Source organism: Lactuca virosa, chromosome 6 (assembly GCF_052849685.1).
Source record: "Lactuca virosa cultivar CGN04683 chromosome 6, Lactuca_virosa_CGN04683_v6, whole genome shotgun sequence".
Lineage (NCBI taxonomy): Eukaryota > Viridiplantae > Streptophyta > Magnoliopsida > Asterales > Asteraceae > Lactuca > Lactuca virosa.
In genome coordinates, this window is record NC_136431.1 from 267320538 (window position 1) to 267326235 (window position 5698).

A 5698-nucleotide genomic window follows, 5' to 3' on the forward strand; every position below is an offset into this window, starting at 1 on the left:
TGAGTTACCTTCCAGTAGAAGTGGGTCTAAGGCCACAATGTCGACCCACTAGTAGGAGTTGTTTGTTAGATGATTGTCTTTGTGATAATTATCTGGTATGCCATTATCTGTTATGTTTGTGTGTTAGGATGCTCTGTGATACATGTTAGTGGTAGTAGGGGTGAAATAGTCCCCGGATACCGGTTGAAAGATACCAAAGGGGTCGTCAGAACCCATGCATGCCTAGCAGTATGTTATGTTATGTTATTATGTGGTAATGGTAAGGGGTGAAATAGTCTCCGGTTACCGGTTGAAAGATACCGAAGGGGAGGTTAGCTCCCGGTTACCGGTTGAAAGATACCGAAGGGGAGGTTATCGGTTGAAAGATATCGAATGGGAGGTTAGCTCCTGGTTACCGGTTGAAAGATACCGAAGGGGAGGTTAGCTCCCGGTTACCGGTTGAAAGATACCAAGGGGAGGTCAGCTCCCAGATACCTGTTGAAAGATACCAAAGGGGTAGGTCGGACACCCAAATATGCCTGATAGTATATTTAGGTATGTTATGCTATGTTATTATGTGGTAGTGATAGGGGTGAAACAGTCCCCTGATACCGGTTGAAAGATACCGAAGGGGTAGGCCAGCACCCGGACATGCTTGACAGTATGTGTGTTGTATGGTATGTGGTATGATGGAGGAACTCACTAAGCTTCGTGCTTACGGTTTACAGTTTTGGTTTCAGGTACTTCGTTTTCAAAGGAAAGGAGCCGACTCGATCGCAACACATCACACTATGATTTTCCGCACATGAGATCTTTGGGATTACACTTTGATATTATTTTATGCTAACATGTTTTGATTATTGACACTTTGGTCTTGACATGTGATGTTATTATGGATGTTTTTATACTGTTGGTTTTATAATAACTTAATTAAAAATGAAATTTTTGGTCTTGAATTTTGGGATGTTACACATGTTGCTTGAAATTACTCCCTTTGAAACCCCATTAAGGATGGTGTGATCATTGAGGAACTTTACAAAAGGTTAGAGCCAAGATTCAAGTGATGTAAGGGGTGTTCAAGCATGAATGGGTACTAGGATATGGTCTTGATTAGAAAGTAATGTCCCCGTTTGTTATTTTCTAATCAGTTTTATATTTTAATGCAAAAGTTTTTGGTTTTGTGTATATGCGACAATGAAAATCAAACCAAGCGTCAGTGTCATAGTTCCTTCTTTTCTTTCTAGATTTTTAGATATAACAATAACAATTTTTTATCTAGTTTTTGTTTTTTCAGAAACTTCCAAAATTGCCTAGATCAAGAATTTCTTTGGTTGAAAATGGCATTCCAATAATGTGATACTCTTCTTTATAAAATAACCTACATATGTAAAACTTTTTCATTCATCAGACATCTTTTGTTTTCCATGGTTTCAGGGAGTGACTGATCTCATAATGTACATTAAAATGCTCTTTCGTGTGGCATGTAAGTTAAAGTAATTATATTTTCATACATTAAAGGATCAATGGTATTTTTGCCTTGAAAATTGAAGTAGCATGCAATTTTTCAGATTTTTCAAAAACAAATGGGGGAGTTACCAAGGCAATAAGTCAAGTCGTTGCACAAGTATACTATACGTTTCTTCAACTTATCGTAATTGCTATAGGCAATATTACCATTTTACATGATACTACTAAATGAAAAATATTTCTAGAGGCAAAAAGGCCGTAAATAATGACATAATTTGAGTTGGTCAGTGAGCAACCATTGGAGGTCATAAAGAATGGAAAAGATGAGGACAAAATGGTACAATTCTATCTAGAATCGAAATAAATGAAAGTATGATGTTATAAAAGAAAGTAAAATCGATCCATTATTTTTTACATTGATAATAAACTATATATTATAACCCAAAAGAAAACTTTGTGTTTTGAAATTGATAAATTCAATTTGACATCTAAATATATTCACAACTTTATTGTAACTAAACATTTCTTTAATTATAATAGCTTCAAGCTTTTTGTGGTTATAATAAGACTCTACTTTCCACTGACACTTTATAAAAAAAAAACCGGTCATAAAAAAGATAAAAAAAAAGAAATTAAAGTATGATGTTATAATATAAAAATATTTGAAAGTCAATTGTTATTTTTATAGTTTACCCTAAATATAAAGAACTTTATATTAATGATATAATAATAATTGGAAAAAATGAACGATGTAACTACAAAAAAAAAAAAACTTTATAGTATCATGAGAATAAATGAAAGTATGATGTTATAAAATAAAGTAAAATCGATCTATTGTTTTTATATCGGTCAACTCAGCCACTAAAACAAGTATGACACAAGTTAGTTATAACTTTAAAAAACAACCGTGAATATCATTTTGAGGCAAAATATAAAATACAAAAGTAAACTGAGATATAAATGAACCATAACATTACTAATAATACTCTCCGGCTTATTTTGAAACAAAAATGGCATCGGTTTATTCCGAGTAACGCCTTCTGAAACCTTGTAATCAGGAAGTCGTATCTTTACTATATTATTAAACATATTGCCTATTTCTTGAAATTTAAGAGGTATACCTATTACAACATGATGTACAATCTTTTGTAGCTTAATGTAACTCATCATATCTTTTACTCTATCTTAACCCTAACATCCTCAGACACAACATCAGACGCCGTCAAACCCACATCTATTCTATCTCTCTTCTTACTTGCTTCAGTTTCCGGTGGACCTTCGGTACCACCACGCTCTTCACTCTCCTTCCGCCGCCGCTGCAACCTGTAGAAGGTCACCGGACATCCCTTCATTCATTAAGTGTCATGTGCTCAATCAAATACTCACCACCACTGCTCCACTCATCGCACTTCTGATAAATCTAGAACCAACATTGCATAATGCCACCGTCACCAACTAACCACTATCTCGGAACCCCCTCCCTCATCGCCTTCATCCACCATCACAGAAAAACCCCACCACCGTCACCAACTAACCACTATTTGTTGAGTTTTAATGAAAACCTCCTCCCAAATACTTTCACATTGATTAACCCCTTTCAATCTCTCTGCTCCATCTCTTTCAGTCACAAACCCTAGCCTTACCACTCACTTTTCCCTCTTTCTACGCACCACCTAAACAACACCACCACCATCCTTCTGAATCACTGTAAATCATATACATCGTCGCCTTCTTCGTATACCCTAGAAGCCACTTGTGTAATTGTAACCACCTCCTTCCCCTGTATCTTCCTTATGACCTATTCATACGCCAACCCTATGCAGCTTCATGAAATGAAATGACCACAAAATATTTGAACATCGAAGTAAGTATCTATATCCATGTTTATGAAAATTTCATTAACTGGTCTATGTTTATTTATTTATTTATTTATTTTGTTGTTCATCATCTAGCCATGGATTATGCATTAACATAACTTTATTTTAGTGGGTTGACATCAAATGAGATCAGTGTTGATAAAGTTCCCCTTTTTTATATGTATTCCATGGAGTCGCCTTCACATTTGATAAAAGACAAAACTTTTCCCTTTTTGCAATCTTATTTTTATTGCAAAATTATTTGCAGCCTTGGATCAAATATGGCACCACTTAGACATTCGTATCCATTTGATGTAGGAGTTTTCTTACATATAAACTACAGGTGTAGTCTGTGAGGCGTTGTGGCGACCTGCCACTTGATACCCAAATGTTGAAACCATGAGTACTTTTGATGTATGTCGTGCTTCCCATCCTGAAGGAGATGTGGTAAGAATCAACTTAAATAAGATTTTGATTATACTATTTTCATATATTATAAATGATAATGTTATTTTACTTATAAGTTTATTCATTGTGTAAACGTGATGGAATGTGCAATCATCATCTATCCTCGGTGCACCCATAGAAAAGTCATAATTTAAAGCTCATATTTATATTAATATTATTGAAATGCCCTTTTGCATCATTTGGTGGTATACAAATCTGGCATTCCGTTGCACAAGTTTGTTATTTGGTTATGTGACAGACTGAAATGGTATGAGATATTTGCTTAAAATGTTTAAAGATTACTCATCCTTATGTTATTTGTTGTTGATTGCAGCAATATGTGTACAAGGCTATATGAACTATGGTTAGGAGGGCCAGATAGGTAATAAAATTAAGCGATAAATGATTCCTAATTTATATTTATAGGCTATTAACATATGATTTTGGTTCTTTTCAGTGTTATGTTCGATAAATAAGTGCATAATATGAAACATATTGACGAGTCTGTCAATGGAAGTGATGGTGGTTTTTATCTCAGACTTTTCTTTAAAAAAGGTTTTCTAACTGGGGGGCTTTTATCTTAAGTTTTTTTTTAGAGACTAGGGATATGGAAAGAAAGCAAATGTAGAGTCTGTTAATGGAAGTGATGGTGGTTCTGGAAGTTGAAAATGGTTGTTTAAAATCTGGAACTCTACAAGCAAGTTACATCTCCCTCTCCCTCTCCCTCTCTCTCTCTCTCTCTCTCTCTATATATATATATATATATATATATATATATATATATATATATATATTGTTGACTGGAGTAAGAAATCATAACTAAGAATCCATTGATAAGTTGTTTTCTTTATCTGTTAATAAAAACACTTTCAAGCTTTCACCTTTCTTCCATAATGTTCATGTAATTTTATAATTGAAAATATTCTTTTTAATGGTTTAAATCAAAATCATGTTTCTCTTTAATTATATGTTTTTAAGATTATTTTCAACATATATATATATATATATATGATCCTTTATTTGTGATCTTTTGCTTCACTTCTCCAGTTTATGGCTGTGTTTCTTTGGTATCTTGCTGAGCATAGAGTGTTTGATGAATTTGTTTATGGATTGTTCATGTTTCTAAGTTTTGGTGCTGAATGGGTCTCTTTTTTTGGATACACAGGAAAGAAATGTGGTGGATCTTATTCCGAATGCTTATAGATGTGTTAGTTATTATTTAAAACATGTTGACAATATATGTACCGTCTGTTTATTGGTTAAAACAAATGGCTTTTGCCCTGCACGAAGCTGCACAATCGAAGATGTTTATAGCTCTCGGTAAGGAATTGATCTCTTTTTCCATTTTGTAGATTTATCTTGGTACTCTCTCTATAATAACTAATCTGCACTCAAATATATGATTTTCAATGATTCTATAATTACATAGACGTATCTTCATGTAGAAGTAGTGAGGACTGCCAAACCATTTTTGTCACGAGTGGTTAGCTGTCTGATTGCATTTGAAAATTTAACCCGGTTTAAATTTGATATTTTTGAATAGTGTAATATTAGATTGTTAATAAATTTTTTATGGTTTGTTATCTTGCACTTTTTTTGGGTTAATTTCTTAACCTTTTTTACTGGACTATGCTTAATTTCACCATTACATAGTTTATGATCGAAGAATATAATGAAGGAGCAACTTGACTTTATTATGATGCAAAGATTGTCCAGAATGTGTTTAATAAACTGAAATAATTTTAAGAGAAATCATTAGTAACAAAATACAATATAACTATAAATGACATTACTATCTTCCATAAGAAACAAGTGATGACATATGGAAAGAATTCATAGGTATAAAAAACAAAAATCATGATATGGAATGTATGTGATAGAGAAAGTTAACTTCTAATTTTTAGATAATTTACTAAAAATAAAGATTATGCGAGTGATTTTCTTTGCAT

At 33.2% G+C, this 5698-nt stretch overlaps 1 long non-coding RNA gene across 5 annotated transcripts; it reads left to right on the forward strand.

Moving 5' to 3' along the window:
* The first annotated feature begins 2651 nt into the window (after positions 1–2651).
* LOC145118982 (uncharacterized) lies at positions 2652–5159 on the forward strand. 5 transcript variants are annotated; one of them, XR_013713577.1, is made up of 5 exons: positions 2652–3310; positions 3621–3749; positions 4084–4131; positions 4207–4450; positions 4915–5159. It is a non-coding gene; the product is annotated as an uncharacterized LOC145118982 (long non-coding RNA). The 5 variants fall into 5 exon arrangements; XR_013713576.1 differs by having other exon boundaries at positions 4207–4446; XR_013713575.1 differs by lacking the exon at positions 4915–5159 and having other exon boundaries at positions 3571–3749; positions 4207–4451.
* The last annotated feature ends 539 nt before the right edge of the window (positions 5160–5698 follow it).